A 23055-nucleotide genomic window follows, 5' to 3' on the forward strand; every position below is an offset into this window, starting at 1 on the left:
GCCGCAATCGGCTTTTAAGAATATTGGCAACAGGCAGTCCCCGATTGGTTGGGCCTTTGAGGGGGCGGGGCGGCAGGAGGCAGGGCAGTGTGCTGGTCACCACGTGCATGCTGGGGGGGGGGACTGGGGCTGACAGGCAACCACGTGGGTGCGCGATGCTAACAGAGGTGGCCCCAGCTTGGAGCTCCGCTCTGGTGCTAGTGCTCTGCATGCTCGTCCCCCACCGCCGACTGACAGTATGCAACCTGCGGCTCTGTGGTCAAGTTGTTCAACGGCCGGCACAATGTCCGCTTGCACTCCCACGACGTGAAGTACTGGTCGGGAAGTGATCTGTAACTGGGGTGGATGCAGCTACTGGACAGTGAGAGGGAAGCCAGGCCAGGTGTGTCAGCAAGGAATAATGTTCAAACAATGCCAGTCAATATGGGTGACACATGTCAACACTGGAAGAAACCTACAGTCATCACTTTGTGTCGCCACTCTCTGGAAACCAAGAAGTAATTGCTTTTGCTGAGAATGGAGAAGGAGATTAATTGAATTTTTGGATAATGCAATGCAGTGGAACCAGTAAGAAATATTGTGACATTGTGTGTGTTTGACAAGTTACTTCATCTCGTCTAAAGTCATAGTTTGTAAAGTAAAAACAAGATGGTACTTCTGAAATGAAAATGAAATGAAAATCACTTATTGTCACGAGTAGGCTTCAATGAAGTTACTGTGAAAAGCCCCTAGTCGCCACATTCCGGCGCTGTTCGGGGAGGCTGGTACGGGAATTGAACTGAGCTGCTGGCCTGCCTTGGTCTGCTTTTCTCTATACTTGTTCAAATTTATAAAGAAATGGGAACATATTTAAAACAAAGTTTGTGTGTAAATGTAAGCATGCCCATGGTCAGCTGAAATTGTTTTAATTTTCAGTAGTAAATAGTCATAAACTTGGAAAAATCAGGTATTGGAAATAAAGTTTCAAAGTAAAAAAACGGCTGGCATTTAAATATGAATGAACGAGTCTTTCGGCCAAAGACAGCAGCAGAGAGGCCACACATCCAGCACATGTACCTGTACATCCCTGCTTTGGGCACAAAATCATGGAGGAGAAATTCCTCCATTTTGTAGCTGCCAGCAAGCAAGCAACAGGACTTTGTGAAGAACTGAAGATGGATTATTTTGTAATAAACAAGAGAGGGTCAAGGTACAAACAGACCAGGATCTCACAACTGAATCTGCTGGAGAGGGATTCTCAGGAGAGTTCATGGCAGGCAAAGCAGTGCCGGTGTGAGCTGTATCCAGAGCTCCAGGGCCTCTGGTGAACAAACAATTAAGAAGAAACTAAAATCGGGAACAAAGCAGTACAAAGATGATTTCTTGAGGTATAGCTTTAATTGTACCAATGCAAATCAGGATGCAAAGCCCATGAGCGTGATTCTCCGCCCCCACGTCGTGTGGGAGAATCGCGGGAGGGCCGCTCTGGCACCCTCCGCGATTCTCCCCCCCCCCCCCCCCCCCAAATGGCGTGTCGTGTTTTGCGACACGACGCTCGGAGAATCGCGGGCCGCCGTTTTTCCCAGCGACCGGCGATTCTCCCACCTGGATGGGCCGAGCGGCCTGCCGTTCCCGACCGGTTAACACCGGCGGCAACCACACCTGGTCGCTGCCGGCGTGAACATGGCGCCAGCAGCTGTTTTGTGGCTTGTGGGGTGCGGAGAGGGGAGTGAGCACCACGACCGTGCTCGGGAGGGGCCGGCGTCTCAAAGGGACGCACTCTTTCCCCTCCGCCGCCCCGCAAGATCAAGCCGCCACGTCTTGCTGGGCAGCGGAGAGGAAGACGGCAACCGCGCATGCGCGGGTTTGAGCCGTCATCCGGCGTGACGTCAGCCGCGCATGCGCGGGTTGGAGCCGGCCAACCTGCGTATGTGCGCCTGACGTCATTAGGTGCGCCGGCCGCGTCATTCTCGGCGCTGGGCCTTGACGCCAGCGACAAGGCCCAGCGGCCGAGATTTATGGCACGGCCCTACTAGCCCCCCGGGGGGGGGGAAGAATAGGGGGCCAGGAGTGGCCTCCGACGCCGTCGTGAACCTCTCGGCCTTGAGGAGAATTCCGCCCCATGTGTGTTAAATTCAGGGAAGTACTGGCACATGAAAGTTTAAAACCCTCAAAAATTCAAAGGCATATGAAGGCATGGCGAGTTCAAGGACAAACCTCTTGATTTTTTTTCAAAGGATGCAGCGAGAACTTAAATCGTCAGCTGAAGTCTTTCGCAGAAATGTAACATTGAATGATAAAGCAAGTGAGATCATCAACACCAAGCATGCTCCCCTGCTGCATTAAAGGTAAGAAAAAATGGTGTGTCCCGCAGGTCGGCAGGCGTGGGTCATTAAGGTCGGTCAGCGTGGGTCGCGAACGTCGGGCAGCGTGGGCCCCGAAGGTCCGCCGGTTGGTAAAAGTGGGTTCTGGGAAATAAAGTTTGAAAAACACTGATCTAGACTTGGGGAAAACGCCTGCGAAGTAGCCGATGGTGTCATGGACTATCACATGACTTGGCTCTGAAAGGAACCATGCATAACACAACAACCCACATATGTAACATAAATAAAATCAGACATTGCTGAAATTGCTCAGCAGATCTCTTTCCACAGATGCCACTTGATCAGCCGAGTAGACCCAGCATTTTCTGTATTTATTTCAGATTTCCAACATCCATTGTATTTTCCTTTACTTGGTAATGCAAAACTTTTTTTAATTTTATTTTAATTTAGAGTACCCAAATTTTTTTTTCCAATTAAGGGGCAATTAATAATAATAATTGCTTTTGTCACAAGTAGGCTTCAATGAAGTTACTGTGAAAAGCCCCTAGTCTCCACATTCCGGCACCTGTTCAGGGAGGCCGGGACGGGAATTGAACCTGCACTGCTGCCTTGTTCTGCATTACAAGCCAGCTGTTTAGCCCACTGTGCTAAACCAGCCCCATTTAGCATGGCCAATCCACCTAACCTACACATCTTTGGGTTGTGGGGGCGAAACCCACGCAGACACGGGGAGAATGTGCAAATTCCACACGGACAGTGACCCAGGACCGGGATTCGAACCCGGGTCCTCAGCACTGTAGTCCCAGTGCTAACCACTGCGCCATGAGCCACCCCGTAATACACAAGATTCACCAAGGTATTGCACATCAGAAAGAGAACAAATGAATGTGTTCTGTCAAATGAAGAAGTGCTTGCTTAAAATAAAAGTTTTCAGGTACCTGCGGTTCATTGCTGCCATAAATCTCCCAGGGATGCATGGTAAACCAGACCATTATTTTCAGAGCAAATCATAAATTGTCAGTTACTTTATTTGTCCTTTCCTGTTGATCAGATTGAATTATACATGGACACAATTGCAAGTATGAATTTGGAAAATGATATGGCAAACCATTTATTGCATTTTTATGGCAACTAATTAAACCAACCTACTGAAACATGCAGAGAAGAATCCTAACTAATTACATCTCTTTAAAGATGCTGTTTAACTTAATTATTTTAACAAACACAATGTAGGATGAGCACAGCCGTTATATTAGCTAGGATTTTTACGGATAATATGTTCTATGAAAATGGATGAACCTATAGCAATTAGAAAAGTCTATTTGTTTCGAAATGCAGCGTTTGTTGCTTCCGATGAAAGGTGCAATGCAAAAATGTGATATGAGCAATTGTCACGTAACAAGACATTTGGTTCTTTTCAACATGAAGCAAAAAATAGGTATTACGATGATCAATGAAATGGAAAGGAAGAAAATCATTCAGTTGTAATAAATATTTTTTAAAATTCTTTCATGGGACGTGTGCATTGTTGGCAAAGTCAGCTTTTGTTGCCCATCCATAATGTAATGAGCTGCCTTCTTGAACTGCTGCAGTCCACGTGGTCCAGGTACACCCACACTACAGTGGGAAGAGAATTCCAGGATCTTACTCTAGCAACAATGAAGGAATGACAATATAGTTCCGAGTCAGGATGGTGGCTGGCTTGGAGGAGAACTTGCAGGTGGTGGTGTTCCCTGGCAGTGCAACTTGTATAAAGTGCACACTGCTGCAACTATGCAACAGAGCTGGAAGGAATGGATGTTTAAGTGGTGGATGGAATGCCAATCAAGTGAGCTGTTTTGTCCTGGATGGTGTCAAGCTTCTTGCGTGCTGGAGTTGCACTCATCCAGGCAAATCAAAAGTACACCATCACACTCCTGACGTTTGCCTTGTAGATGGTGGACAGGCTTTGGGAGTCAGGAGGTGAGTTACTCACCACAGGATTCCTAGCTTCTGACCTGCTCTTGCAGCCACGGTATTTATATGGCTGGTCCAGTTCAGTTTCTGGTCAGTGTTATCCCCCTGAATGTCCAAAGTGGGGGATTGAATGATGGTAATGTCATTAAATGTCAATGGCAATGGTTAGACCCTCTCTTGTTCGAGATGGTTATTGCCTGGCACTTGTGTGGCATGAATGTTACTTACCACTTGTCAGCCTAATCCTGAATATTGCCCAAGTCTTGCTGCATTTGCCTAAGGGTTACTTTAGTATCTGAAGAGCCAGGAATTGTGCTGAACATTGTGCAGTCTTTAGCAAACATCCCAATTTCTGACCTCATGATGAAAGGAAGGCCATTGATGAAGCAGCTGAAAATGGTTAGCCTGGGAGATTATGCTGAGGAATTCCTGCAGTGATGTCGCAAGGCTGGGATGATTGACCTCAATAAGCAGGAACATTTTCCTGTGTGCTAAGCAGACCCAGGGGAGACTTTCCCCCCTGATTCGTTTTGACTTCCATTTTGCTAAGGCACATTGCTACCACATCTGGTCAAATGCTACCTTGACCTCAAGAGCAGCGACTATTACCTCCCCTCTTGAGTTCAATTCATTTCTCATGTTGTAAACGGGTCAGGAGCCCAGTTGGGACCCAAACTAATGATTAGTAAGCAGGTTATTGCAGTGTAAATGCTGCTTGGTTGTGCTGTCGATGGCAGCTTGCATCACTTTATTGATGATCAAGAGTAGGCTATTGGGAAGCAATTGAACTGATTGAACTTGTCCTGCTTTTTGTGGACAAGACACTCCTGTGCAATTTTCCACGTTGTCCAACGGATGCCAATGTTCCAACTGTATTGTAACAGTTTGTTCACACACAGACACATGCACACACACGCACATTCACACATGGGGCCTCACGGTAGCATGGTGGTTAGCATCAATGCTTCACAGCTCCAGGGTCCCAGGTTCGATTCCCGGCTGGGTCACTGTCTGTGTGGAGTCTGCACGTCCTCCCTGTGTGTGCGTGGGTTTCCTCCGGGTGCTCCGGTTTCCTCCCACAGTCCAAAGATGTGCGGGTTAGGTGGATTGGCCATGCTAAAATTGCCCGTAGTGTAAGGTTAATGGGGGGATTGTTGGGTTACGGGTATGTGGGTTTAAGTAGGGTGATCATTGCTTGGCACAACATCGAGGGCCGAAGGGCCTGTACTGTTCTATGTTCTATGTTCTATACACACAGGCCATGTGAGAAGAATGGAACTGGATCCTCTCTATTCAACCTCATTGGTTGCCTGCAACAAAAGTTTATGTTTCTTTTTCACAAGGATATGCCTTTTCTAAATCAGAATGTATTTAGCTATTTAAGGTATGAGCAACAAGGAGGCAATTAACCACAGTTTTCTTGAGTCAAAGAAAAAGCAAATTAATTGGTCACTAAATCTGTAAAGAATAATAAAAACATGACATCAAGCAATAACCCTCATTCAATAATTCAGACCCACACCCATACATACATACATGTACACATGTGCACACACACACAGGGACACTCACAGCACCAGGGACCCGGATTCAATTCCGATCTTGTGCAGCTGTGTAGGGTTTTCACATTCTTGCCATATCTGCATGGGTTTCTTCTGGATGCTTCAGTTTTCTCCCATGGTCCAAAGATGTGCAGGTTAGATGGATTGGCCATGCTGAATTACTCCATAGTATCCAATGGTTTGATGGGGTTATGGAGATAGGGTGGGGAAGTGGGCCTAGGTAGGGTGCTCTTTTGGGTGGGGTGAGTGCAGACTCGATGGACCGAATGGCCTCCTTCTGCACTGTAAGGATTCTATGCACACAAACACACGCTCACACATATGCACACACTGCACATGTACACACATACATACACACACCGCCTGTACATGCCAGATACACATGCCAGGCAATGACCACCTCCAACAAGACAGAATCTAACCACCTCCCTTCACATTCATTGGAATTACAGTCGCTGAAATCCCCCTATCAGCATCCTGCCATATAAATATCATGTCTACAAAGCACAAGTCAAGGGTGTGATGGAATACTCTCTATTTGCCATGAGGGTTGAACTGTCAGAAAGTGATCTTACTTTGCTGCCGGGGAAGAGCAAGTTAGTTGGTGAGTATTTCAGCTGCTGTGAAGCAGCAGTGAAAAGAAAAATGTCACAGGAGACTAGAAAGTTGATTGACCGTGAGGTGCTCAGCGTAAGAGGCAGTAAGTGACAAAACAGCGTCTGGATTAAAGAAAAGTTAGGGCCAATATAGTACGGTAATAGAAGTAATCAAAGTCAAATAAAGTTAACTTAAGTGAAGGAAAGTTAAGACATCAGGGTAGTTGAGTGGAATGCATATGCAAAGTCATGGTAGCTACTGGTGTCCAAGAGAACCATACATGCAGGAAGTTCTGCCAGCTGGAGAAATGTGAGCTCCAGGTTTCAGAGATGAAGCGGCGACTGGAGTCAGTGCGATGCATCTGCAAGGCTCAGAGCTATATGGATAGTGTGTTCAGAGAGGTAGTCACACCGCAGTTTAAGGGTCTGGAAGCAGAGAGGGAATGGTGTTAGGAAAATACAGCTGGTTTTGAGGGAATTAGATTTGTATTCGCAAACAGTAGAAATAGGATTTGTTTAAAGTGTGTTTAATTGAATGGTTTTGTGCTTGGAAGGTTAAAACCTATGGTTAGAATCATGGTGGACAAAGATGTTTGTATGTGTGGGGGTTGGTTATTTCCAACTGTGACTATTGTACTTCGAAAGGACTACAGCATGAAGAATAAATAATAGGCATAAGCATGTGGGTGTTGCTTAGTAGCTGGGCCTTGTAAGGTAGCGAAGATTGTGGGCGGGATTCTCTGTCATGCTGCACCCGGTGTCTGGTGCGGCACACCCCTGCCAGCAGTGGGATCTTCTGTCCCACCAGCCGGCCAATGAGGTTTCCTATTGTGGGCACCCCGACACCGTCGGAAAATCAATGGGCATGAGTATGCTACTGGAAAAACGGAGGATCACACTGACAGAGAATCCAGCCCTTTAAGTTTTGTTTAGCAGATTTGATTGTAGTTCAAGAAAACTCAACCCTCAGAGATCTGTTGAAGTAGTTGGTTCAGAAGGCTAGAGAGGGAACATCTCTCTCAGCATTCCTAGAAGAAAAGTCATACCATGGAATACTGGTTAAGAAAACAAGTGCAGAGATCTTGGAGCAGCTAGAAAGAGGAAACTAGAGAAATTAAGATAAATTTCCAACGTGTCTGAGTTTAAGGTAGCAGAAGAGCACATTTTCAGCAAAGACAGACAGAGCTGAGAAGGAGGCTGAGAGACCAAAAAGACATCTGAAGTGATTTTCAGGTTTGTGAGATTTTACTACAGCCTGTGAAATGTGAGGTGAAATAACAACTGAATTCATTGGCTGGATCTCGTAGTTTGTGTCAAGCAGTTCAGACGAGGAAACCTAAAAGGGTTGGTGTAAAATCCTGGACTGGATTTGCTGTTAAAAGTGGAGCAGATGCTTGCGTTAAAAGTGTCATTTGTAAAACTTTGGCTGCATTTCGAAATGCAAACCACTAAGGGAAAGCATACTTATGAGGGAGGATAATAATAATAATCTTTACTATTGTCACATGTAGGCTTGCATTAACACTGCAATGGTTACTGTGAAAAACCCTTCATCGTCACATTCTGCGCCTGTTCGGGTACACTGAGGGAGAATTCAGAATGACCAATTCACCGAACAAGCACGTCTTTCAGGACTTGTGGGAGGAAACCGGAGCACCCAGAAACCAACGCAGACACGGGGAGAACATGCAGACTCCACACAGACAGTGACCCAAGTGGGAATAGAACCTGGGACCGTAAAGCAACAGTACTAACCACTGTGCTTGGGAGTGGAGTTTGGAAACTCCCACGTGACAATCATCTGGGGGATTCTGAGGAGAAAACCACAGACACTAACTTGGGTTCAGAGCGTAGTGCTTGTGTTTAACCACAGTCACTTTGTGTGTTAATGAGACCATTGCAGATGAAGATGTACTTTGTAATCCATGTTAATGCTGAAATCTGTGAGTATTTGTAATGCCGAGGTGGGATTAAAGGAGTATTGCATTATAATCAAATTTTTCCATGTTTAAAAAACACCTATATGACCCCTGGCACTAGGTTTAAAGTGGGTTGTTGCCGGCTGCAGGAATGATGTTCCATGTCCAACCAGCCCAACCCCACAGCCCACATCCTGGCCACCCTCCACTACTCCCCCCGGGCCTGGCAGAAGCCGACCAGGCAGCGGGATGGCTGTCGGCAAACTGGCAATGTTGGACACTGTCCATATACCCTCTCTCTCAGCAGTCACCACGCCAGGTTCACAATTTTAGAGAACAAATGTGGACTGCTTCATCGAGAACTCAGCCCATCGGAGGCAGGGTAGGCCCACTAATCAGATGCAAATGGTGTTTAACGTATGCACGCCGTGCATCACATTGCACCGTTTTCAAAGTGACGGAGCATCGTGATTTGATGTCAAACCGGTGCCTGCCGCGATTTTCGTCTATCGGCCACAGAATCAAAGTTCGCGACCAAATCGGGAACGGCGCCGCTATCGCGATGCTCTGCCCCTCCAAAGAGGGGGCTCCACTTATCGACGGGCTCAGGATGATGCCTGAGGCCCGACACCGATGCTCCGACCCCGACCGACTGAGTTCTCGACTGCGCGCGACACGTGTGGTCTCATCCATTGGGAACTCGGCGTGGCGGCTGCAGAATCAGTCCAGTGCTGCCACAGTCGCGGGAGGGCCGATTCACGGGCGGGGGGACTTCATCAGGGGCTGGGGGGTGTGAGCTGGCTGATGTAGGGGACTATTTCGCGGGCTGGGTCCGTGAGCGGCTGCCGCCATGTTGCATGTCGCGGCTGCTGCAGACCGCCAGCAGCCACGGACCCAGCAATTCTACAGGCCATATCGGATCTAGAGCCAGGTGCTGCCTTTCTGCTAGTCCCCAGCAAAATGGGAAATCAGTGGCCTTTTTACGCCTTTTTTTCTGGTGTAAAACGCCACCATTCCCACACCGGCGTGGGGACATAGCCCCAGAATCAGAGAATCCCACACATGGGGCCCGATTCTCCGCTCCCCACGGCAGGTGGGAGAATCGCGGGTGGGCCGCTTTGGCACCCCCCGCGATTCTCCCACCACCCCCCCCCCCCCCCCACCCCCCCCCAAATGGCGTGTCGCGTTTTGCGAAACGCCGCTCGGAGAATCGGCGTTCACCGTTTTTCCCGGCGACTGCCGATTCTCTGGCCCGGATGGGCCGAGTGGCCTGACGACCCCGATGGGTTCACGCCGGCGGCAACCACACCTGGTCGCTGCCGGCGTGAACAGCACGCGACAGGTAAGTGTGGGGCCTGTGGGGGCGGAGAGGGGATCGAGCACCACGGGCATACTCAGGAGGTGACTGGCCCTTGATCGGTGCCCACCGATCGTCGGGCTGGCGTCTGTAAACAACGCACTCTTTCCCCTCCGCCACCCCGCACGATCAAGCCGCCACGTCTTGCGGGGCAGTGGAGGGGAAGACGGCAACCGCGCATGCGCGGGTTGGAGCCAGCCAACCTGCGCATGCGCGGCTGACGTCACTTCGGCGCCGCCAGCCGCGTCATTCTCAGCGCGCCGCTTTGACGCAATCGTCAAGGCCCGGCGGCCGAGTTTCCCGCAATGCTGCTCCTAGCCCCGGGGGGGGGGGGGGGGGGGGGGGGGGGGGGGTCCAGCAGTTGTCAATGGTGTTTCCCATTGAATGCACCCCTCGCCGCCAGGAAATGCACGTCAGGGGTGTGTTGACGGCCAGTTGGGAAGATTCTGCAGCATGAGCGGGGTACATTTAAGAGACAGTGATCATTTTATCATAAAGTTTAGGATTAAGAATGAAAAGAAGAATAGGAAATCCAGAGTAATAATAATTAATTGGAGGAGAGTTGACTTCAATGGAGTAAGAACCAAGTTGGGCCAGTTAGACTGGAACAAATGGTTGGTGGGAAAAACTGTAGGTTAACAACATGCTACATTCAAAACTGAAATGGTCTGAACACAGTCAAGGTACATTTCATTCAAAGGGAAAGATAGGGAAAACAAGTCCAGAGGACGCGGTATGAAAAAGAAGATAGAAATTAAGATAAGGAAGAAAAGGTATGCTTCCGACAGGTGTCAGGGAAAAAGTACAGTTGAGAACCAAGAGAAATACAGGAGGTTCCGAGGGGAGGTGAAAAAGCACATTAGAGAGCGAAGAGGGATTATGAAAAAGACAGGCAGCCAACATAAGGGGAATCCCAGAGTTTTATAGCAGCACATAAATAGTAAAAGGGTGGTAAAAGGAGGAATAGGGCCGATTAAGGACCAAAGAGAGAATTTACACATGGCTGCTGGGGGCATGGCTGGGGTATTTAATGAATACCTTGCATCTGTCTTTACCAAGGTGGTAGATGCTATCCAGGCCAAGGAAACAGACAGGGAATCTTTGTCCCCAGAAGGGTTCAAAATTGACACGGAGGTATAATTGAATACCAATAATTGACAATGCACTGAGACCGGATGAGATGTATCCAAGAATATTGAAGGAAGTGAGAATGGAGATTGCAGGGGCACTGGCCATAATCCTCAGTCTCCTCTTGACTCTGGGGAGGTGCCAGAGGACTGGAGAATTGCAAATGTTACACCCTTGTTCGAAAAAGGTTGTAAGGATTACATAGAATTTACAGTGCAGAAGGAGGCCACTCGGCCCATCGAGTCTGCACCGGCTCCTGGAAAGAGCACCCTACCCCAGGTTAACACCTCCACCCTAACCCCCTAACCCATTAACCCCACCCAACACTAAGGGCAATTTTGGACACTAAGGGCAATGTATCATGGCCAATCCACCTAACCTGCACATCTTTGGACTGTGGGAGGAAACCGGAGCACTCGGAGGAAACCCACGCACACACGGGGAGGATGTGCAGACTCCGCACAGACAGTGACCCAAGCTGGAATCGAACCTGGGACCCTGGAGCTGTGAAGCGATTGTGCTATCCGCAATGCTACCGTGCTGCCCACTTATAGTCCCAGAAATTACAGAGCAGTCAGTTTAACATCAGTAGTGGGCAAGCTTCTTGAAGCAATTATTCAGGATAGAATTAGGAGTCACATGGAAAAATGTGGGTTGATTAGTAAGAACCTGTATGGATTTCTAAAGTCGAAAATTGTGTTTAACTAGCTTGCTGGATTTTTTAAAGGAGGTAACAGAAAAAATTGAGCAGGGTAATGCTGTTAATGTGGTGTACATGGGCTTTCAAACGACATTCGATACAGTGCCACACAACAGACTTGTGAGAAAAGTCATAACTCATAGAATAAAAGGGACAGTAACAACGTGAATACAAAATTTGCTGAATGATAGAAAGCAGAGAGTAATGGTCAATGTATCTTTTTCAGGCTGGAGGAAGGTGTGTAGTGGAGTTCCCCAGGAACCCTTGCTTTTCCTGATATATATTAATGATCTAGATCTTGGTGTGTAGGAGACAATTTCAAAGTTTTCAGATGATACAAAACTTGGAATTATTGTAAACTGAAGAGGACTGTGCAGAACTTCAAAAGGACACAGACAAGTAGGTTGAGTGGGAGATATGTGGCAATACAGAGTAGTGTGAGGTGATGCATTTTGGTAGGAAGAACATGGAGAGACAATATAAAATACAGGCTAAGATTCTTAAGGGGCTGCAGGAGCAGAAGTTGTATATGTACAGAACTTATTAAAGGTGGCAGGACAGATGGAGAGAGCAGTTAATAAAGCTTATAGGGCACGATTCTCCGCTGCCCACGACGGGTCGGAGAATAGCGGGAGGGCGTCCCCAACATTTTTCACGCCCTCCCGCTATTCTCCCCCCCCCCCCCCCCCACGGGCGCCCCACGACACGAATCGCTGCTCGCTGTTTTTTACGGCGAACAGCGATTCTCCCCAGGCCGATGGGCCGAGTTCCCAGGCCTTTACGGCCGTTTTTACGGCAGCAAACACACCTGCTTGCTGCCGTCGTAAAAACGGCCGCAACATGCCTGTTCTGGGCACCCAGGGCCCCGATTAGCACGGCCGTACCACGGCCATGCCAAGGGGGGCATGGGCCCGCGATCGGTGGGCACCGATCGCGGGCAGTGCGTCCGTAACGGACGCACTCTTTCTCCCTCCGCCGCCCCGCAGGATCAGTCCGTGGGGCGGCCGAGGGAGATGAAGGCCCCGCGCATGCGCGGGTTGGAGCCGTCCAACCCGCGCATGCGTGGCTGACGACATCGTGCGCATCAGCCGGCGTGACACTTGGCGCGCGGACTTAACAACGGTCGCTAAGGCTGCGATGCCGTGTTTCACGGAGCCCCGCTGCTAGCCCCGCCCGGGGGGGGGAGAGAATCGGGTCCCGGGAGGGGGCGCGGAGGCTGCCGTGAAACACGGCCAGTTTCACGGCAGCCTTTACAATTCGCCGCATTTGCAGAGAATTGCGCCCATAGTATTCTGGGGTTTATTAATAGGAGCATAGAATACAAGATCAAGGGGGTTATGCTGAACTTATACAAGACACTAATTAGATCTCATATGGCGTAGTGTGTAAGGTTCTGGGCACCAAACTATAGGAAGGATGTGAACGCATTGGAGAGAGTGTCGGAGACGTGTACAAGAATGGTTCCAGGGTTGAGAAACTTTAGTTATTAGGATGGATTGGAGAGGTTGGGACTATTCTTTATAGAGATAATCAGAGTAGATAGGGGGAAATTGGTCCCACTCGCAAAAGGCTCAAGAACGAGAGGGCACAGTTTTAAAGTGATTTGCATAAGAAGCAAATGTGATGTGAGAAAAAAACTTTTTCACGCAGTGAGCAGTTCGGGTCTGGAATGTACTGCCTGGAAATGTGGTGAAGACAGGTTCAATCAAGGCATTCAAGAGGGAATTAGATGAATAGGTGTAGGCACGGTGGACCTACACCTCTTTCTGTCCCATAAGAGCTCTGTAGTTCTGTGCTATTGATCCATGACATTGATTTCCTTTGTGAGAAACATTGTCATAGAGACGTAAAAACAGAAAGTGTTGGAAAAGCTCAGCAGGTCTGGCAGCATTTGTGGAGGGGAAAACTGTGAAAAATCTTTTTCACACAAGTGGTTTGGATCTGGGATGCACAGCCTGGAGGTGTGGTGGAGTCAGCTTCAATTGCGGCCTGGGGTGGATTCTCAGTTGTCAGGATTCTCCATTGCGCCGGCAGCGCACCCACACCCGGGGATTTCCCAACGGCGTGGAGCTGCCCACAACGGGAAACCCTATTGGCCAGCTGGAGGAACGACAAATTCTGCTGCCAGCAGGAGTACGCCACACCAGAAATCTGGTGCAACGGGACAGGGAATCCCGCCCACTGTTTTTCGGCTGTTAACTCAATTTGATTTTATGTAATTTAACAGTTCACCTTTGACATGGCACCATATTTATGGCAGTTGCTAGCTAAGTAGGTGCCATTATCTCCCCAATGGTACTTGCTTGTATGAAAATGCTTCACAACCCCTTTGTCCACCTTAATAGGGTGAAATCAGCAGCATTCTAATAACAGCTGGCTAACACCACTCCGGAGCCTCCCCTCAAACTTCAGCCTTCACTTCAATTCCCCAAGTGATGAGGTGTGAATTTCACAATTACATGTGAAAAGGTGAACTCACAAAATGAAGATAATTAAGGTTGATTTCTGAGAAGCTTAGTTGAGATGAGGGAAGATCAAAGGGAAACCAGTTTATCAGGGACAAGTTCACCCTTTGCCAGCTAGTTGTTTTTGAGAACTCAACCCACAGCAGGAAATTGTGTCAACTTCCTACAAGCTAGGGAAGCACAGTAGCACAGCGGTTAGCACAGTCGCTTCACAGCTCCAGAGTCCCAGGTTCGATTCCCTGCTTGGGTCACTGTCGGTGCAGAGTCTGCAAATTCTCCCCCTTGTCTGCGTGGATTTCCTCCAGGTGCCCTGGTTTCCTCCCACAGTCCAAATATGTGCAGGTTAGGTGGTTTGGCCATGCTAAATTGCCCTTAGTGTCCAAAAAGGTTAGGTGGGCTTACTGAGTTACGGGAATAGGGTAGAGGCATGGGCTTAAGTAGGATGCTCTTTCCAAGGGTTGGTGCAGAATCGATGGACCGAATGGCCTCCTTCTGCACTGTAAATTCTATGATTCTATGAACTTGGAGAAAAGCCTGAGTGAGAAATCAATTGTTCCATCCTAAGTCGGAAGCAGCCCTGAAAAATATGCGGTGGCACAGTGGTGCAGTGGTTAGCATTACAGTCTCACAGCTCTGAGGACCTAGGTTCGATCCTAGTTCACCGTCTGTGTGGGGTTTGCACGTTCCACCCTGTTTGCATGGGTCTCACCCTTAAAACCCAAAGATGTGTAGACTAGGTGGATTGGCCATGCTAAATTGCCCCTTAATTGGAAAAAATAATTGGATACTCTAAATTTATTTTACAATCTCTGAAAGATATGTGTCTGGTGTGGTAACTATTGCTGGATTAACACCTATGGGATGTTGTTTGGGGAGGTTTAGCTGTGAGATTAAGAGAATAGAGGGATTTGTAACTGGATAAGTTTAACTGTGTATAAGCATTAAGGTAGTTAAGTGTATTTACAGTTGACTTGTTTGTTTTGTACTGTATTGTTCAATATACATTTATTTGGTTCAAAATGATCACCAAAAAATGTCCAGGACAGCCTTTATTTATTGGAATAGGGTATAATCAGAATCATCATTAGCCGTGAAGAGATTGTGTGTCCAGAACTAACTGTACTTCTACCAATCAATATGAAATGCCTAAATTGCAAAATCCATAGACAATGTAATGCCAATGATGTACATGTAGCAGTAATGAGACATCCATTCATTCATTTATGAATTATATTACATGAGACTGGAACACACAAGAACATAAGAAATAAGAGCACGAGTAAGCTGTTCAGCTCCTCAGGTCTGCTCCACCCTTCGATACGATCATGGCTGATATGAATGTAGACGCAAATACACTTTCCTGTCTTCCCCCTCCTTCCGCCATTAATCCTTGATTCCCTTGTCGATCAAAAATCTAACTCACCCTTGAATATCCAATGACCCAGTCTCCACTGTTCTCTGGGGAAGAGAATTCCACAAACAACCCTCTGAAAGGGGAAATTCTCCTCCTCTCAGTCTTAAATGGGAGACACCTAGGGCGGGATTCTCCGAGCCCCCGCCGGGTTGGAGAATCGCCGGGGGCCGGCGTCAATCCCACCCCCGCCGTGTCCCGAATTCTCCGCCACCAGAGATTCGGCGGGGGCGGAAATCGCGCTATGCCGGTCGGCGGGTCCCCACCGGCGATTCTCTGGCCCGCGATGGGCCGAAGTCCCGCCACTATCAACCCTCTCCCGCCGGCATGGATCAAACCACCTACCTTACCGGCGGGAGCAGGCAGCGCGGGCGGGATCCGGGGTCCTGGGGGGGAACGATATGGCCCCAGGGGGTGCCCCCACGGTGGCCTGGCCCACGATCAGGGCCTACCGATCGGTGGGTGGCCCTTGCCATGGGGGCACTCTTTTCCTTCCGCCTTCGCCATGGTCTTCACCGTGGCGGAGGCGGAAGTGACCCCCTCCCCTGCGCATGCGCGGGGATGACATCAGCAGCCGCTGATGCTCTGGCACATGTGCGGACGTACGCCGGCCGGCGAAGTCCCTTCGGCCCCTACTGGTGTGGCGCCTAAGGCTGTCCACACCAGCCTGCGGAGTGGGAACCACTCCGGCGCGGGCCTGGCCCCAAAAGGTGCGGAGTGGTTCACGCCACTCCATCACGCCGGGACCCCCCGCCCCGCCGGGTAGGGGAGAATCCCGGCCCTAATTTCTAAACTATGTTCCCTAGATCTTGACTTCTCCATAAGGTGAAACATTCTCTCTGCATCCATCCTGTCAAGCCCCCTCAGAATCTTTCAATAAGACCACCTCTCATTCTTCTAAAGTCCAATGGGTGTAAATCTAACCTTCTCAAACCTTCCTCAAAAGACAACCCACTCATCTCAGGAATCAACCTAGCAAATCTTATTTAAACAGTTTCCAATACCAGTTTACCTGCTGTTCAGTAAGGAGACCAAAACTGTACTACTCAGTGCTCTGGCTGTGAGCTCACCCATTCCCTGTACAGTTTTAGCAAGACTTCCCTAATTTTATACTTCACTTTGCAATACAGGCCAACATTCTATTTTCCTTTTTTATGACACCCTGGGCTAGTGTGTGATCAATTTCAGCCACATTTGACCCAGAGTCACAACACAAGTGAATTAACCAATAATTCTTAGAAAAATACTCAATACTTTTGCTCTTGGCTGCCCAATAATTACAGTCACCAGCTTTTTAAATGTAAACTCAATTACTGTTCATTTTTAACAAGAACCATGATGAAATCTGTAGCAAATACAACTGGTTAACTATTGTCTAATTCCTGATTCCCAACTTTAACATGCACCCTCCCTCTACACACAAGCCAGACAAACACGGAGGGATGAAAGGGGTAAGAAAACATAAGTAAAAAGAAAAATAATATTTGTTTCAGATAGTAGTTTTTATTTAGCAAACCTTCCTTCACAGCAAGCTTTTAGTTTAAAGTCTCTGTTTGCAGGATCATTCATTCAAGTCTCTGAAGTTTCAGAAATACAGCAGTCACAACCTTTCTGGAGAGAAAATGCAGGTCCTGGTCTTGGTTCGCAGCCTGCAATGCTTTTTCTGCAGATAGATTCATTCAGGTCCCTGTAGTTTCAGAAATATGGCACTCAGAGAATTTCGCGAGAGAGAGAGACAGCAGGCTCTTGTCTCTGGCCCGCTAAGATCAAAATTAAAACTCCTTGGAACTGTGAAATTATTCCCCTGGGATAGAATCCAATCACAGCCTGTTACCAGGCTGAGTATGGCCTTTTGAGCCAATTCATTGGCCACCCGCCAATCAATCAGACCGAGTCCCAACCCATCTCTCTCTCTGATGCCAACAATTCTGGAGCTCCTGTTTAAACAAGCAGAGACTAGCAGAACTGTTCTCTCCTGTAACTTCTGGATTTTGCTATTTGTCTTAAAGAGACATGTCCATTAATCATCCATAGAGCAAAAATATTAACAGCAAAATAAAAGAAAAAGGACCCTTACAGCTTTCTAATTATTTGCTGTACCCCATGCTAACTTTTCATGACTCATGTGCAAGGACACCCTGGTCCTTTCTGTACTGTAGCATCCTGCATCCTCTCTCTATTTTAATAATATTCTGCTCTACTATTCGTCCTGCCAAAGTCAATGACCTCACATGTTCCTACATTATATTTCATCTGCCAAATATTTTGCCCAACGTTCTTAATCTAACCATATCCTTTTGCAGATTCTTTGTATCCTCCTCACAGCTTACTTTCCTTTACATCTTTATATTATCAGCAGATTTGGTTGCAATACAGTTAAACCCATTATCTAAATCACACATCTTGTAAACAAACAACTAATGAACTAATATGTTCAAAAGTATTAAAGTCTGTACATAGAGTTTCCTTTTACAAATTGTGACAAATTGATATCACAGTTGGAATCTTGCTTTAGAATTTATAATTCCAGTTATTTGAGCAGAGGGTCTGAAATGCATTAATACAAATTGGTATCATGAGCGTAAAACATTTAAAGTTAATAAGCTTTTAGGCAAAGGAAATAAACCTAAAATATGAGAGACAATTTTCACTATAATTTTCCTGTTAGTAGTTTATAATACATGAACTTAGAACGCAGAGCCTATAGTTAAGATTGGAACATCCGACCAAGTAGTTGGATTTTCATTAAATAAATCAACTCAGCTCCAGGAATTAACTGCAGGAGTTCTTCAGGGTAGTGTCCTTGACCCAACTATCTTCAGCTGCATCGTCAACAAGCTTCCTCCCATCATAAGGTTAGAAATGGGGATGCTCGCTGGTGATTGAACAATGTTCAGAACTATTCGTGACTTCTCAGATACTGAAGCAGTTCATGTCCAAATGCAGCAAAACCTGGACATTATCCAGCTTTAGGCTGACAAGTGGCAAGTAACATTCATACCATAAATGTGTCAGGAAATAAACAGGTCCAACAAGAGGGTGTCTAACCATCACCCCTTCACATTCAATGGTATTACCATTGTTGAATTCCCCGCCATCAACATCTTAGGGGTTATCATTGACCAGTACTCAACTGGACTAGCCATATAAATACTGTGGCTACAGGAGCAGGTCAGAGGCGAGGGATCCTGCAATGTATAACTCACCTCTTGATCCCACCAAAGCCTGTCCATCATCTTCAAAGCACAAGTCAGTAATCTGGTGGAATACTCTTCTATTTACCAGATGATTACAGCTCCAACAACACTCAAGAAGCTTGACATCATTCAGGACAAAGCAGCCCGCTTGAGTGACAGCCCATCCACAAACATTCACTCCTTCAACCACCAATGCACAGTGAAGCAGCGTGTACCATCTACAAGATGCAATTCAGGGACCCACCAAGGCTCCTTAAGCAGCACCTTCAAAACCTACAACTCCTATCATCTAAAGGACAAGGGCAAAGTCACAAGAGAACACCACCACCTGAAGTTCCCCTCTAAGCCATCCACCATCATGATTCAGAAATATATTCACTGTCGCTGGGTCAAAATGCTGGAACAGCAGTGTGGATGTTTCTGCACTTTGTAGACTGCCATGAACAAAGAAGGCAACTCACCACCCGCTTTTCAAGAGCAATTAGTGATGAGCAATAAATTTTGTTCTAATCAGTGATGCCCAGAACACATGAATGAATATAATACAATTTGGAATAACATCATAAATTACAGTCAAAAATAATAAATTAAATGAACAAATTCTCACACATCTACGGACTATCGGTGCATGGAGATTTGCAGAGTAAGACTAATATTACCATTCATGAGATTGGACAAATGGTTTTTTTGTACATATCAAATTATTCTCTGCTATTTAACCCACTTACCATAAGTAGCTCAATTCCATCAATATATGTGATTCAAATATGTTGAACATTTACACAATAATATTGACAGAAGAAACATCCAATTGATATTGTGTTTGTGGTAAATCACTACCATGTCTCACTAATCTTGATTTTTAACAAATATCTGCTCAGTTTTGGATCAGAAGGATGGTTGTGAAAATATGTTCAAAGTTCATCATTCATTTTTGAAAAAAAAAAGGATATTAACTATTCGCATCCCGCCACAACCGGTCCACAGCAGAAAGTTTCTCCCTGGCCAACATTCATTCCTGGAGCGTCTTGACAACAAGGACCCCTACGTCAGGCTCCTATTCATTGACTTCAGCTCCCCCTTCAACACCATAATCCCAACCAAGCTCATATCAACCCTCTGCAACTGGACCCTCGACATCCTGACCCATAGACCACAATCAGTAAGGATAAAAAACACCTGCTCCACGATAGTCCTCAATACTGGAGCCCCACAAGGCTTCATATTTAGCCCCTGTAGCCACCTGGGTTGGCCACTTCCTCACACAAAATGGAAGAACGCAAAGGTTACAGGGAAAAATGGACAGTTGCAAAGAGACAAGCAGTTTGCAGAATTCCCCGTGTATTCTAGCTGCTAAAGAAACCAGACAGCATTGTAACTAACGAGCTGCGCATATTAAGTGAGCGATTCCCGGTGATTCCCAGGCACAATGGACACAACAATTAGAAGAGATTGAAACATTCTATAGAAGGTCAGACATTCCAGCACCAGTGGAGTCTGAGACAAAGGACACCAATAAGGTGGAAGGAACCGCCCAGTGATCGAGGAACAGCCCCGTTATTGGGGAAATTCAAATTAATCGATTGGGAAGAGACCCAATCGATGGCAAGTTTATAGAGGGTCCGCCCACAAGGGCGCAAAGCCCCTGGGACCTATAAAAGTCAGGTCCCAGGACTGATTCTTTCTTCTTGACCAGCCGGCCCTCCCAGCAGAACACCTTTGTAGCAGAAGACCTTGAGAAGGAGAGGCCTGGTCAGCAGCCGCCATCAAATAAGTGTCATACAATGCACGCTACGAGAGTAGACATTCCTGACCCCTTTAGTCCACACCAACAAGAAGCCTGCGGATCCAGGACAAAGTAAGAGGCCATTGTTCCCTGATCAGGCAGTTCCCTTATTCCAGATAAGTATTGGCCTGTTAGTGGTAGGAATAGTCTAGTCTTTTAGAGTTATATGCATGAGTAGTAAATAACTGTGTTATAATAAACGTGTCTTGTTTTGAACTTACTAACTGGTGTATTGAGTCATTGGTCTGAACTTGAACGTGAACCTCGTGGTGGTATCATAACGATACCTGGCGACTCTAGAGCTAAGTAATAAACAGAGCCAATTCAGTGTAAAGCACACTCACCCAGAACGAGCAACACCCCCTACTACATTCCCTATTCACACATAACTGTGTGGCAAAGTTTGGCTTCAACTCCATCTACATGTTTGCTGATGACATGACTGTAATGGGTCGGATCTCGAACGATGAGTCAGAGTACAAGAGAGAGGTAGAGAACCTAGTGGCATGGTGTAATGATAACAATCTCTCCTTCAACATCAGCAAAACTATAGGGCTGGTCATTGACTTCAGGAATCATAGAATCATAGAATTTACAGTGCAGAAGGAGGCCATTTGGCCCATCGTGTCTGCACGGCCCTTAGAAAGAGTACCCTACTTAAGCCCACGTCTCCATCCTATCCCCGTAACCTGACCTAACCTTTTGGACATGAAGGGGCAATTTAGCATGGCCAATCCACCTAACCTGCACACCTTTGGACTGTGGGAGCAAACCGGAGCACCCGGCAGAAACCCACGCAGACAGGAGGAGAAAATGCAAACCCCACATAGACAATCACCCGAGGCTGGAATTGAACCCGGGTCCCTGGAGCTGTGAGGCAGCCATGCTAACCAGTGTGCCACTGGAAGCAAAGTATCGTACACACTCCTGTCAGCATCAACAGGGCCAAGGTGGAGATAGTTGACAGCTTGGAATTCCTAGGTGTGCACATCATCAACAATCTGACCTGGTCTATCACTTTGATGTTATGACCAAAAAAGCACAACAGCGCTTATACATCCTCAGGAAACTAAATAAATTTGGCATGTCCACATTGACTCTTACCAATTTTTATAGATACACCATAGAAAGCATCCTATCTGGCTGCATCACAGCCTGGTATGGCAACTGCTTTGCCCAAGAGAGTCGGGAACACAACCCAGTCCATCACATAAACCTGCCTCCCATCCATTGACTCTGTCTACTCCTCCTGCTGCCTTGGAAAGTGGGCAGCATAATCAAAGACCCCTCCCACTCGGATTATTCTCTCTTCCAACCTCTTCCATCGGGCAGTAGATGCAGAACATGCACTAACAGATTCAAAAACAGCTTGTTCTCCGCTGTTACCTCGGGTTCATTCCAATGTTCGAGCAGGGACATGTGTGGCACATCCCAATCTACAGCCCACAAGTGCAGCCATGAAGTCACCGATGCCCTGTTTTCCTGGGCAGTTGACTATATAAACACATTCCTGGACCAGGCCCATCAAGATGCCCAGGCAATAGGATTCTCCGCAATTGTTGGGATGCCTCAGGTCCAGAGGGTAATAGATGGTATGCATGTCACCTTGCATGCACTGGGCGGCCCGGGTGCGCCATTCACTGGCAGGAAGGGGTTCCACTCCCTGAACATTCAACTTGTGTGCGACCAACACCTCAAGATCATGCACGTAGAACATAGAACATAAAACATTACAGCGCAGTACAGGCCCTTCGGCCCTCGATGTTGCGCCAACCTGTGAAACCATCTGAAGCCTATCTGACCTACACTATTCCATTTTCATCCATATGTCTATCCAGTGACCACTTAAATGCCCTTAAAGTTGGCGAGTCTACTACTGTTGCAGGCAGGGCGTTCCACACGCCTACTACTCTCTGTGTAAAGAAACTGCCTCTGACATCTGTCCTATATCTACCACCCCTCAATTTAAAGCTATGTCACCTCGTGTTGGTCATCACCATCCGAGGAAAGAGAATATCACTGTCCACCCTATCTAACCCTCTGACTATCTTATATGTCTCTATTAAGTCACCTCTCAGCCTTCTCCTCTCTAACGAAAACAACCTCAAGTCCCTGAGCCTTTCCTCGTAAGACCTTCCCTCCATACCAGGCAACATCCTAGTAAATCTCCTCTGAACCCTTTCCAAAGCTTCCACATCCTTCCTATAATGTGGTGACCAGAACTGCACGCAGTACTCCAGGAGCGGCCGCACCAGAGTTATGTACAGCTGCAGCATGACCTTGTGGCTCCGAAACTCAATCCCCCTACTGATAATGGCTAGCACACCATATGCCTTCTTAACAGCCCTATTAGCCTGGGTGGCAACTTTCAGGGATTTATGTACCTGGATGCCGAGATCTCTCTGTTCATCTACACTACCAAGAATCTTGTCATTAGCCCAGTACTCCGCATTCCTGTTACTCCTTCCAAAGTAAACCACCTCACACTTTTCCGCATTAAACTCCATCTGCCACCTCTCAGCCCAGCTCTGCAGCTTATCTTTGTCCCTCTGTATCCTATAACATCCTTCAGCACTATCCACAACTCCACCGACCTTCGTGTCATCTGCAAATTTACTAACCCATCCTTCTACACCCTCTTCCAGGTCATTTATAAAAATGACAAACAGCAGTGG

At 47.2% G+C, this 23055-nt stretch overlaps 2 protein-coding genes across 2 annotated transcripts in view; one reads left to right on the forward strand and one right to left on the reverse strand.

Annotated features, from left to right (window-relative positions):
- Positions 1–23055, reverse strand: part of gabrb1 (gamma-aminobutyric acid type A receptor subunit beta1) — a 434746-nt gene that overhangs the window by 401689 nt on the left and 10002 nt on the right. The gene's annotated exons all lie outside the window — the stretch shown is intronic.
- Positions 2297–23055, forward strand: part of LOC119962943 (gamma-aminobutyric acid receptor subunit alpha-6-like) — a 114912-nt gene continuing 94153 nt past the window's right edge. Inside the window, exon 1 of the mRNA XM_038791276.1 lies at positions 2297–2327. The gene's annotated coding sequence lies outside the window, so the exon portion shown is untranslated. The remainder of the gene's footprint in view (positions 2328–23055) is intronic.

Source organism: Scyliorhinus canicula, chromosome 3 (genome assembly GCF_902713615.1).
Source record: "Scyliorhinus canicula chromosome 3, sScyCan1.1, whole genome shotgun sequence".
Taxonomy (NCBI): Eukaryota; Metazoa; Chordata; class Chondrichthyes; order Carcharhiniformes; family Scyliorhinidae; genus Scyliorhinus; species Scyliorhinus canicula.